General features: G+C 40.5%; 1 protein-coding gene across 7 annotated transcripts in view; it reads right to left on the bottom strand.

Annotated features, from left to right (window-relative positions):
* CEP128 (centrosomal protein 128kDa) overlaps positions 1 to 12,416 on the bottom strand; it is a 342,764-nt gene that overhangs the window by 226,682 nt on the left and 103,666 nt on the right. The gene's annotated exons all lie outside the window — the stretch shown is intronic.

Raw genomic sequence — 12,416 nt, 5'->3', positions numbered from 1 at the left:
GTCATCCCTCACTAACCCCCCTGCCAGCCTGGTCATAGGCAGCCATCTTGTAAGGGCGTGAGGGTTAATTTGCAGATTACCTCTTTATTATATAGAATTTTTAAATTGATTTCAAAAAGAGGAAGGAAGAGGGAGAGGGAAAGAAACATCAATGAGAGAAAAACATCAACTGGCTGCCATCTAAATGCCCCCTACTGGGGACTGAGCCCAAAACCTGGGCATGTGCCCTAAATCAGAATCGAACAGCTGACATCTAGGTGCATAGGATGAAGCTCAACCAACTGAGCCACACCAGCCAGGCTATGAGTCCTTTTCTATATATTTTATAATCACATTAGTTGAAAATAATTTTTATAAAAATATTTTCTTTTTCCAACTACTTCATTATCCAAAACAGGGAAATATGTATCGACCAAATGAACACCAATAAAATAGATAGAAGACCTTATTGATGAGAACAACAATGTGCATTAATTTTAATAAGACAGGATTTTGCCCAACAAAATATCAATGTTTTCTGATTATCATAGCAATCATGTAATATTTCACTTCCTAAAATTTTGTTAAAATAAAAATTCATACAAAAAAATGAGCACGATGACAAACAGTACAAATTACACTATATTTCAGAGTACAGTTAAAAGGCTCTAAATAAAGGAACTTAAAGCTAAATCAACATCCTATCTAATAAAAATGGAATATGCTAATCGACCCTCACACCATCGCAAAGATGGTGGCACCCACAACCAATAAGGAGGGAATATGCTGACTGCCCTGCCCTCTAAGATGGCAGTGCCCACAGCCAATAAGGAGGGAATATGGTAATTGACTGCCACACCCTCAAATATGGCGGCGCCCACAGCCAATAAGGAGGGAATATGCTAATTGACTGCCACACCCTCAAAGATGGCAGTGCCCACAGCCACAAGATGGTAGCGCCCAGTCCCCTCAGCCCCACCGGGGAGGCAGACACACAGCAAGGCTGGGCCCTCTCCACATGACTGCCTCCGGAGACCCCCAGTCCCCTCAGCCCCTCAGCCACCCAGGGCTGGCCCGAGGCGCAGGCAAGCCTAGGATGGTGGCTGCCCAGCCGCCCAAGGCTGCCCGAGGTGCAGGTAACCAGGGCCGGCCAAGGCTTGTGCTATCGGCAGAGGTGTAATGGGTGTCACCTTCCCCTGATTGCCAAGTCACCTCCTGCCCCTGAGACCTCCTGGACTGTGAGAGGGGGCAGGCTGGGCTGAGGGACCCCCCTCCAGTGAATGAATTTTCATGCACCAGGCCTCTAATCCTATCTAATAAAAGAGTAATATGCAAATTAACCATCACTCTGCGACAAAGATGGCAGCACCCATAGCAGCTGGGGCAGGATGCTGGCGGTGTCACCCCAGCCACATGAGCCCAGCAGGCATTGCTGTGGCGACCCGAAGCAGGCAAGCACCCAGCAGGGCCTGCTGGCGAGTCGCCGGGCGTGGCAAGTCGCCGCAGCGATCTGCGAGTAGGCAAGTGCAGCCCAAAGGCAGCTCCCAGCAGGGCCTGTTGGTGGGTCACCACGGGGACCCCCAAGCAGGCAAGTGTGGCCCGCAGGCAGCGCCCAGCAGGGCCTGCTTGCCCGTTGCCATGGTGTGGAGCAGGCAGGCCCCACAGAGAGCAGAGAACCATGGGGAGCAGGCCTGAGCTGTCAGTAGGACATCCTCTGAGGGCTCCTGGATTGGAGAGGGTGCATGTCTGGCTGAAGGACACCCCCCCTCCCCCTCCCCGTGCACAAATTTCATGCACCGGGCCTCTAGTCTATAATAATAAAAGCATAATATGCTCATTAGACCGACAACCTTCCGGACAAAGCTGGGCTGCAAGGGAAGCCTGGATCCTGGGTGCCTGCCAGCAGCCAGAGGAAAGACCAGGTCCCGGGTGCCGGAGGGAAGCCCAGGTACTAGGTGCCAGAGGGAAGCCAATGCCAGCATCCAGGGGAAGGAGGGCCTACTCTTTCACGAATTTTGTGCATTGGGCCTCTAGTACTGTTATAAGTTGATGGACTTATCTCAAGCTTACATGAATCACTGTAGGACAGATTTTTAAATAAACTGAAATTTATTTGAAATATTTATCTAATCCATAATATAACCCAAGCTCTTAAAAATCTAGCTTCCCTAAAGCAGAGTTGGTCAATAATACATTTAGAACTTTCACTAAACCATCATGATTCATACATATTTTTAATTTGAATAGAATAGGTGCAGATCTAATGTTTAAAAATTTTTTATTGATTTTAGAGAGGCGAAGAGAGAGAGAGAGAGACAGAGAGAGCGAGGGAGAGAGAGATCAATGTGAGAGAGAAACATCTATGGGTTGCCTCCTAGGTGCACCAACCAGGTATTGAACTCTCAACCTGGGTATGTGCCCTGACCAACTGAGCCATACTGGCCAGGGCATGTAGATCTACTTTTAACTTTAAAAATGAGAGGACACTGCTTTTATATAACATTTCATACAAGTAAAATCATATTGTAATCATTAACATTAAGGCACTATTGTAAAGCTTTGGAAGGGAGTGACAAATTGAGAAATAAGTGCTTACAATGTGGCCCAGAAGCTGCTCTTCTTGCACCTTAGTTTCCAAATACCTGGGATGACAAAGTTAACATGACAAGGTCATGTGTCCAAATAAGATGGGCTTCGGGAGGCTAAGATGATGCTGCGAGCTGAACAAACAATAAATATCATCTGCACTGTACTAAGACACCTACAAATGGAGACTGGAAGCATTTACCAACTCCCTCAGGCTAATGGCAGATTGTTCAGTTCCAGATTGCATTATTCCTGAACTATGGCTTAAATAAAGTTTCTCTCTTGATTAATGTTATGGTTTGACATTATGGCAAAGATACAAAATAATGCCTCGAAAACAAGCTTCATTTTCTTAGCAACAGGTTCGCTTTGCTCAGTTTGCTGAATTCAGTGCAGCCTGGAAGAGATGAGTCACTCCTTTGTCCATGCAAACATAACAGTAAATTGAGAACTGTGCACTTATTTATGTGACAGATTCTAAAATGAGATCAGAAAACCCTCGTGATAGTGGTTTGTCCTCCTTCCCTTACTTAAAAGTTTTACCACTATGTTGTAAATTAACTTTATTAACAAGCAGTAATCATGAGAGGTATCCATTTTTCCCTCAACAAACCCTCTGTGTTAGGCACATATGGAAAGGTTAATAAGACCTGGCTTCAACACCAAAAAAGCTAATAATCTAAATGGGAGCTATTCACAGCTAAATTACAACATGGATAGTCCTGGGTGCTAAAATGTGATAGACAGTTACCTGAAGAGGTCTATATTCTACAGTGTGGCTGGGGAGGGATTCTCTTAGGAGGTGACATATGAGCCGAGATTTAAATGAAAAGGAGCTAATCTAATCTAATAAAAGACAAACATGTAAATTGACCATACCTTTGCTATGCCTTAAGCCATGCCCACCAGCCGATCAGAGCGACTATATGCAAATTAACCCAACCAAGATGGCGGCCGGCAGCCACGGAGCTGAAGTGAGCAGGAGGCTTGGTTGCTCCAGTGATGGAGGAAGCCAAGCTTCCTGGCCGGCTCTGAGCTCCACTGAAGGCAACAAAGTTTCAATTATAGAAAATAAATAAACCCCAGATACCTGCTTCCAGCTGGCCACAGAGCTGGAGCGAGCAGGAGCCGTCTATGAGCTCCACTGAAGGCAACAAAGTTTCAATTATAGAAGGTAAATAAATCCCAGAATAAAAAAAGAAAAAGTGAAAAAGGAGAGGCTGGGAGCTTCCGTCGCCCGGGGGCTTGGCCAGCCTGAAAACAGCCCTCAGCTTCTCACCCAGACTGGCCAGGCACCCCAGTGGGGACCCCCCACCCTAAAGGGGGTGTGGCCAGCCTGAAAACAGCCATCAGCCCCTCACCTTGATCCAGGACACCCTTCAGGGCAAACCAGCCAGCCCCCACCTGTGCACCAGGCCTCTATCCTATATAATAAAAGGGTAATATGCAAACTGACCCTAACAGCAGAAAGACTGGGAATGACTGGTCACTATGACACACACTGACCATCAGGGGGCAGATGCTCAATGCAGGAGCTTCCCAATGGTGGTCAGTGTGCGCCCACAGGGGGAGCTCTGCTCAGCCACAAGCTAGGCTGATGGCTGCCAGTACAGCGGTAGTAGTAGGAGCCTCTCCCGCCTCCTCAGCAGCGCTAAGGATGTCCGACTGCAGCTTAGGCCTACTCCCCACTGGCAAGTGGACATCCCCTGAGAGCTCCCAGGCTGTCAGAGTGATGTCTGACTGCCAGCTTAGGCCCAATTCCCCAGAGAGTGGGCCTAAACCAAGGGGCTGAGACCCGAAGATGAGTCACCCCCCAAAAGGTCCCAGACTTCGAGAGGGCACAGGCCAAGCTGAGGGACCACCCAGAGTGCACAAATTTTTGTGCACCGGGCCTCTAGTAATAATAATAATAAATAAAAAATTACAGCTACTACTGAAATATATTGAGTACTTGAGTAGTGCAATGAATTGTGTAACTGTTTTATACAATTATCTCATTCGATCCCGCCACAAAACTAAAGCAAGACATGATAGCATGAATGAGAGCCAAAGAGTGGGCCATTGGTGGCTGTTTGTAGAGTCATAGTTCAAGAAGGCTAAAAAGACATTGGAAAATAAGGTCAGAAATTGGATTGGGGGATTCTGAAATCCACTGTAAGCTTTCAAAGGGTTTTTCAGTAAGAGAATAGCATGACCAGATCCGTGTTTGAGAAGATTAATTATCAAAGGACATTATGCTAAGACTAGGATATTAAAAATATTATGATGACATTAAAAATAATTGAAGACCATCCTTTTGAAGCAGGAATGGACTTTTAGAACCAATTCTTCTCTTATCTGAATTCAATTTCAGCAATCAAATTCAATGAAGCTGGCTTATAACAGATAAGAACCAAGTATGGCATTTAAGAGACTCGAAATGGAAAAGAAGAAAAAAAATCCTAGTCAGTCTTTCTGAAGAAAATACAGGTATGTTTCCATTCAGTCCATTACATATTTACTGCACTGAGCAACATCCAAGGGGCTGAGACCCGAAGATGAGTAAGACGGCATGGTTCTGCATTCTACTGCTCCAGAGAACCACACAGCCTGGTTAGGGAGACAGGCACATAAAGTTATTTTTAATAAACGTGATATATATGAGCAATTCTTTCTTATCCATCTCAAATTTTGTCTCTCTTCCCAACTTATACAGCCTAATCTATACTTACATCTATTTTCCAGTGTTTTTATCTGATTATATAATGTTTTATAACAATGATTTTTTTCTCAAAGAAAAAAAAGTGCCCTGAACTAACATCATTAGGTGGTGGCTAAGGGAACAAAAAAGAAGATAATTCAACAGTTGCTACTGAAAGTAATAAAGAGAAAGAGAGAGAGAAAGAGGAGGTACAGAGAAGAGAGACAACAGAGATCGAAAATGAATGCCCACGCCAGCCAATCACAGAACTCACACACACCACCCTCCACCAAGGCAAGAGTGTGGCTAACCCTCCTGCACTCTGATGCCCTTTAATGCCTTCTTTCTTGACTAAAGAGCCCTTAATATTGGGGTTAGTAGGAAAAGGGGGTTGAGAATGGGGAAGAGGAAAAAAATTAACAAGAAAATCTCTTGTTAATAAATAAGACACATCTCCCAAACATTCACAAATAAAGCCTTTTGTAAAATTTCAAAATAATCTGATTCTGCAATGTTTGAAAACAATAATCCCAAATTAGGGCCAAGCGATACAGAAATACAATCATTTGTAAAGCCTCTATTTACTAATGAAAAATTAGTGAAGAAGTCACTTGTTCAATTTTCCCAAACAGTTTAATAATATCTGAGAAAGCCCCCCTTCTAAATTCTAGGGGAAAATATTAGCTATTATAATGTTTATAAGAGCTAGCCTGTCATTTTTAGACACACTGAATATATCTAATGGAATGGTTGTAGATATACACACATATTTTAGTATACTAGAGTAAACATGTACACTGTAAAATTACGTGAGTTTGTATTATCCTCATTTTACTGAAAATGAAGAATTTTCCATTTCAATTATTATAGAGATTGAGTTTTTACATCTTGTCTTTGGTGACAAGTTCATTTTAAGCATACTGTTTGGTGAAAACTCCTCAGTTGGAAACACAATTCTTAATTACAGTATTTCTCATATAAAAACATACACACCACAATAGAATGATCTATTTTACAGTACAGTTTCTAGAAACGCAGTACAGTGAAAAGCAGCAACGGAGTGCATCAAAATGATACACTAAGACAAAAATGCTGCTTAAAGCATATAGGCATATAAAGCTCAATTCTTTTTTTTTCCTTTCTTTATTGATTAAGGTATTACATATGTGTCCTTATCCCCATATTGCCCGCCGCCCTTGCTCCTGCCCTCCCCCCCCTGGTGTCTGTGTCCATTGGTTATGCTTATATGCATGCATACACGTCCTTTGGTTGATCTCTCGCCCTAACTCCCACCCTCCCCTACCTTCCCTCTGAGGTTTGAAAGCTCAGTTCTTTACAAGAACAAAAACAGGAACATAAACAACAAAAAAGCAAAGAACTAAAATAAAGCTAGTAAATAGCAAACAAGCCTCAAGCAGGACACCATTTGAAATATAATTCGAGTAATTATCCTTAATACTAACTCTGTGAACAAGGATTAGACTAATTCCAGCCCAAAATATGACGTCCTTAAAGCAGGAACAAGATGAAAACACTGATTGAGAGAACAGGGGACATTATATCCAAAATGAGATGCAAATAACCAGTGAGGAAGGTGGCTGACTCTTGCACAGGACAAAACAGTAACATTTTGTTTACATTTTTGGTATTGAAATTAAACTATTTTCCAGCATGATGGAACATTTTAATTCCCATGTGGCTAGTTAATTGCATTTATAGATTATTTAGTTTTAACTAAACTAAAATAGACAGAAAGCTTAAAAAAAAATCCCAGCCAAAAAAATAAAAAACACAAACAAACAAAAAACTACAGAATGAATATAATGTTACTAATGGATGGACATGTATTTATAAATGTGATATTAGGATTAACATTAATTCAACCAGCATTCACTGAGTGTCAACTACAGGCACAGGCTGGGTTCGAGGGCTATGAAAAATACAAGGCAGAGTTCTTTCTCAACTAAAGGAAACCTGATTACTGGCACTGTTGTGTCTGACCCAATAGCAGGCCTCTCTCCCCACCTCCTGCTAATATATTCTCCTATTTCATGGAGGCTGCAAAACCAAAAGCGCAGCATTCCCTTGAGCTAGGTTTTGAGGCCAAATTAGACGCAGTGTAGAGAGATACAGCATGTGGAAGTGAAGCAGGGACCATATACTTGCTAATTTAGCCTTTTGCTGCTGGCCAGCGAGGTCATAGAGACATACTTTATTTTGTTCTGTAGTGAATCTCTACTTTCTTGGAAGCCTAGGCAGGGTCAGCTCTGCCAATAATATAAACAACTATTGCATAAAATACCTAGAGCAGTTCTATTTCCCACACTAAAAGCTAAATATAAAGTTTTGCTTTTACTGAGTAAACAAAAAAACTAACAGATTTAATAAGATTTCACCTGAAAGTCTCAGATTCTTAATTAAGACATGCCCCACTCACTTCTATTGGGAAATTAGCTTGACATATTCTTGCATGTTTTGATGAACTCATTCATTTTGGTATAATTTAGGTGCTTTATGAACTGATACTGAGAGGATAACTAACCAATTTTCCACAGTTAAGAGAACTAAGGCAAGTCTCTTCAAATAAAAGAACTCAAGTCAATCAAAACAAGTAGGGTAGTCCCAAAATATTCCTACAGGTAGCTAAATTAGGCCACGGGAATCATCCTATTTAAAACTTTTTTTTAAGTCACTGTTGGTTAAATCTAGAATATATACTGAAATCTGTGAGTCGATTATTTTTTAACCCATGCAAAAACTCATATTAATAATCTTTAAAAAATGTTTCAAACAATTAGGGATCAGTCACATAGAAGACTGTAGTAACCACATCACAAATATCCTTCCTTTAAAAATATAATCTTCTTTCTTTTCTATCAAACCAATTTTGACCACATGTACTATTATCACTTGTTTGCCAAATGAAGCAGAGATGCACAAAGAATATTAATTTCAAATAATAGGTTCCTCAGACTTCTCAATGATTAAAAATAATTATTTCTCCATAAATCCTATGAGAACATATCTGCTTCATACAACTACAATTTCCTTGTACTTTTTAATGAAACATAATACTAAGCTTAAGCAAAGTACAGAAAATAATGTTCAATTAATTAAATACATTCATCTCTTTGTGAAGAAATAAAATATTAACTTCTGTTTCATTAGCCATAATGTTCACTATGAGGAACACTTTAAATACACATTTCTTCAGATTGTTTAACTTAAAACACAAGGGAACATGTAATTAACATCTAGACCCCAGCAGCACACTAGGGAAATTCTGACCCTGGCACACAAATCCCAAAGTACATTTGTGTTTTCTTAATTTTTCTCACTCTATTGGACTATTAATTGTAACTCTGCAACTCTGATGTTTAACTAAAGTAGGCACTTTAAGAGGAGAACATTTGCATATAAATAGGACAAAACTGCTCTACTTGAAGCAGAATGGTATTTAGCACTTTTCATGGTGGTAGAACAACCTGTGGATATATATCTGCTATGACATATGATAGGCCAAAGCAGGTATCAATGAATGATATACACCTGTGTCTTACCAATTTTGATGTGGCAGCTGACAGGACTAAGATAAATTACATGGTTCAACTAAAGAAAAATTTTATTTCTAATAACATAGTGAGGAGGAGAAACTAAATGTCACATAATATTATGGCTGTGCATTATTATAGAACAGCCATTTTCAGGGTGCAGGCCAACACTCTAACCACTTACCCACACTGGCCACCAAATTTTTCTTCTCCTTTGTATCTATTGGTAGAGCCCCTTCTTTTTTTTTTTTTTAATCCTCACCCAAGAATATTTTTCCATTGATTTTTTTAAAATATATTTTTATTGATTTCAGAGAGGAAAGGAGAAGGAGAGAGAGATAGAAACATCAATGATGAGAGAGAATCACTGATTGGCTGCCTCCTGCATACACCCCCCTGGGGATTGAGCCCACAAGGGCATGTGCCCTTGACCAGGAATCGAACCTGAGACCCTTCAGTCCACAGGCCGATGCTCTTTCCACTGAACCAAACCAGCTAGGGCTCCATTGATTGTTAGAGAGAGTAGAGGAGAGGGAAAGGGAAAAAGAAACATTGATGTGAGAGAAACACATTGATTGGTTGCCTCCTGCACGTGCCCTGACCAGGGCCTGGGCTGGGGAGGAGGCTGCAACCAAGGTACATGCCCTTGACCAGAATTGAACCCGGGACCCTTTGGTTTGCAGGCCAATGCTCTATCCACTGAGCCAAACCGGCTGGCTAGGGCTAGAGCCCCTTCTTGTTCCTAATGTTGATTATGTATATTGTCTCTCTTTTAATTTTAAAAGTAAATTGCATAAATTTTACTTGAGTGCAAAAAAACTTTTTGTTCTCAATAAAAATAAATAGGACAATACATTTTTTTAGGAGCAATGTGGCTAAATATGATTCATTGGTTTTTTTTTTTTCAGTGTAGCTTTAAAGGTCCAATAAAGTTCTTCTCGTGGCACACATAAACTAACTACCAAAAGTCTCAGTCAAGGGCACCTACCTGGGTTGCAGGTTTTATCTCAGCCCCAGTCAGGGTACGTGCGGGAGGCAACCAATTGATGTCTCTCACAGCGATGTTTCTCTCTCTCCCTCTCCCTCCCTCCCTTCTACTCTCAATAAAAATCAATGGAAAAAATATCCTCTGGTGAGGATTAACAAAAAATAAATAAAATTATAGAGAATATCAAGTCATTATATTGATATTAATTAGTGGTTGTTCTAGATTAGCATTGTCCAGTAGCACTTTCAGCAGTGATGTTTTATATCAGTGTTAGCCATATATACCTATTGAACACCTGAAATGAGGTCAGTGTGACTGAGTTTTTCATTTCCATTTTAAATCTTATTTAATTTTAACTTTACCATACATAGAACTCAACAGGTGGCATTGTGACTGGATGGTGTGAAATTGGGTTGGAGCCATGTCTTGAATTCTCATTGGTAAAGAGAGCACATGGTTTTGCTTTGTCTGAATCTTGAGTGGCTGATTAAAGAAACATCCCTTAAAGCTATCCCTTTGTATGTCTACTGAGTTAATAAATAGATTATTATTTTTTTTATTTTTTTATTGTGGAAAAATGCACATAACACAAAATTCACCACCTTAGCCATTGGTAGTAAAATACATTTACATTTACATTATTATCTTCATTCCCTGCTGATTTTTGTTCTCCCTTTCACCTTCAAAAAAATTACCTTTAGTATTTTCCTTAGTGCAGTTCTATTGAAACTGAATTCATCAGTTTTTGTTGTCCAGAAATATCTTTACTTCACCTTCACTTTTGGAGGATATTTTTAATGGGTATGGATCTAGGTTGGCAATTACTTTCTTTTAGTGCTTTGAAGATATCAGAAAGTTTCCATTTTGATCTTTTAAGGTAATGTGTCTACTTCCTCTTCTAAATGCATTTGAGGTTTTTCTCTTTCTCTTTGGTTTTACTAATTTTAATGTGATATATCTGGTTGTGATTTTCACTGTATTTGTCCTGCTTGGGGTTCTCAGAACTTCTTAATTATGTGGATTGCTGTCTATTCTCTTCAAATATTGCTTCTGTTCCACTCTCTCTTTGGCTTTTAGGATTCCAATTACATACATATTAGAACTTCAGACCTTTTCACTATGTCCCATATAGCTTTTACAAACTTTTCTGTACAGTAGGCCCTCAAATACTATCATTTTTTTTTTCAACATGTTTTGTTATAATGCTGATGAGATGCTATGGGAACTTACTCCTACTTATAGCAATTAGCCTATGGTTAAACTGATTTCATTATACTAGTATGTTGTTTCACTTAAAGTCAGAGAACCTATTGACACCATTAAGTGATGTGCGCTTACTATATTTTCCATCTTTTTGACTCTCTGTGATTCACGGTGGATATTTTCTTCTAACCAATACACTATTTCTCCCAGAGAGCAAGACTTCCAGAATGGCAGTGTAAGGAGCTTAAAAGACCCTATTAGCAACAAAATGACCATTCAACTGGTAAAAATCATTTAAATAATAAAAATCATTTAACGCATCTGGAAATTATCCTAAGGGCACAGAACAAATGGAGAAACATTTATTTTAAAAAATCTATTAAATCTTGGTGAGAATGAGAGACTGTGGCATCTGAGCTACAACCCGTTCCCAAAGCTCCTTCCCCAGCGCAGTGTGACTGAAACCACTCCAGCCAGGTATAGCCAAGAAGACAGGCTTACTCTATGCCAACCCCTAGTCTAAGGCTACAGATTCACCCTCAAAGCAGTAGAGCCCCTGGTCAGTGTTGCAGAAGCTCTATTTCAGACAAGCACAGCCAAAGGACTGAGGTTCCCTTCCTTCAACAGGCCCCACTTGTAGGCACAGTAGGTCTACAGTGAAGGTTCCATAAGAGAAGGCAAGTTGAAAAGGTCAGAGACCACCTTCCGCACCAGCACCACATTTGAAGAGCTGTAGTGTCCTCCAGTGGGAAGCAGGCTACAGTCCCTGAACTCCACTCCACTGCAGTGATGCAGAGGCTCTGGTGAGAAAGAGAAATGGTCTTATAAACTGAGAAGAACTGACTTTCTTTGTAACAGAGCATTAGGAAATTCATGCCTAAGGCTGATATCAAAAACAATGGAGATCTTGGGGGTGAACATTTGAGAGGCTGGTAATTTCCATAGTACTAGTAGCAACCAGTGAAATGACAGATCAGCTATAATTTTAATAGAGAAAATCAAGGGAAAAGACAGCTAAGAAGAACCCTCTTGGGATCAGAGAATGCCCCCAAAGACTGATAACACCCTACCCCAGAAAAAAAAAACACACCCAAGTCTAATTGAATCAGACTGTCAAAAATGAAAATAAAAAAGAATATTAAGCTAGCAATTAGCAGAGAAGCTAAAAACTAGATATCAACAGACTCAGACTAGCCAGAGGTTTAATTGGGAAATCAGGAAACTAGACAGGGAGAATCCAGCTAAACCCACAATCATCCCTGGTAGCCTGAAAGACTGCCCATATATCAAAGCACAGTATTCCATTGTGTAGATGTACCACAGTTTTTTAATGCAGGGACAGAGAAGCATATCGATCAGACCGTCAAACCTCAGACTGATAAACCTAGGGGAGGGTGGGGGTAAAGGGGAGAGATCAACCAAAGGACTT

This window comes from Myotis brandtii, unplaced genomic scaffold (assembly GCF_000412655.1).
Source record: "Myotis brandtii unplaced genomic scaffold, ASM41265v1 scaffold132, whole genome shotgun sequence".
Lineage (NCBI taxonomy): Eukaryota > Metazoa > Chordata > Mammalia > Chiroptera > Vespertilionidae > Myotis > Myotis brandtii.
Note: the sequence above shows the minus strand (reverse complement) of the source record. Positions and strands in the feature narration are given on the sequence as shown.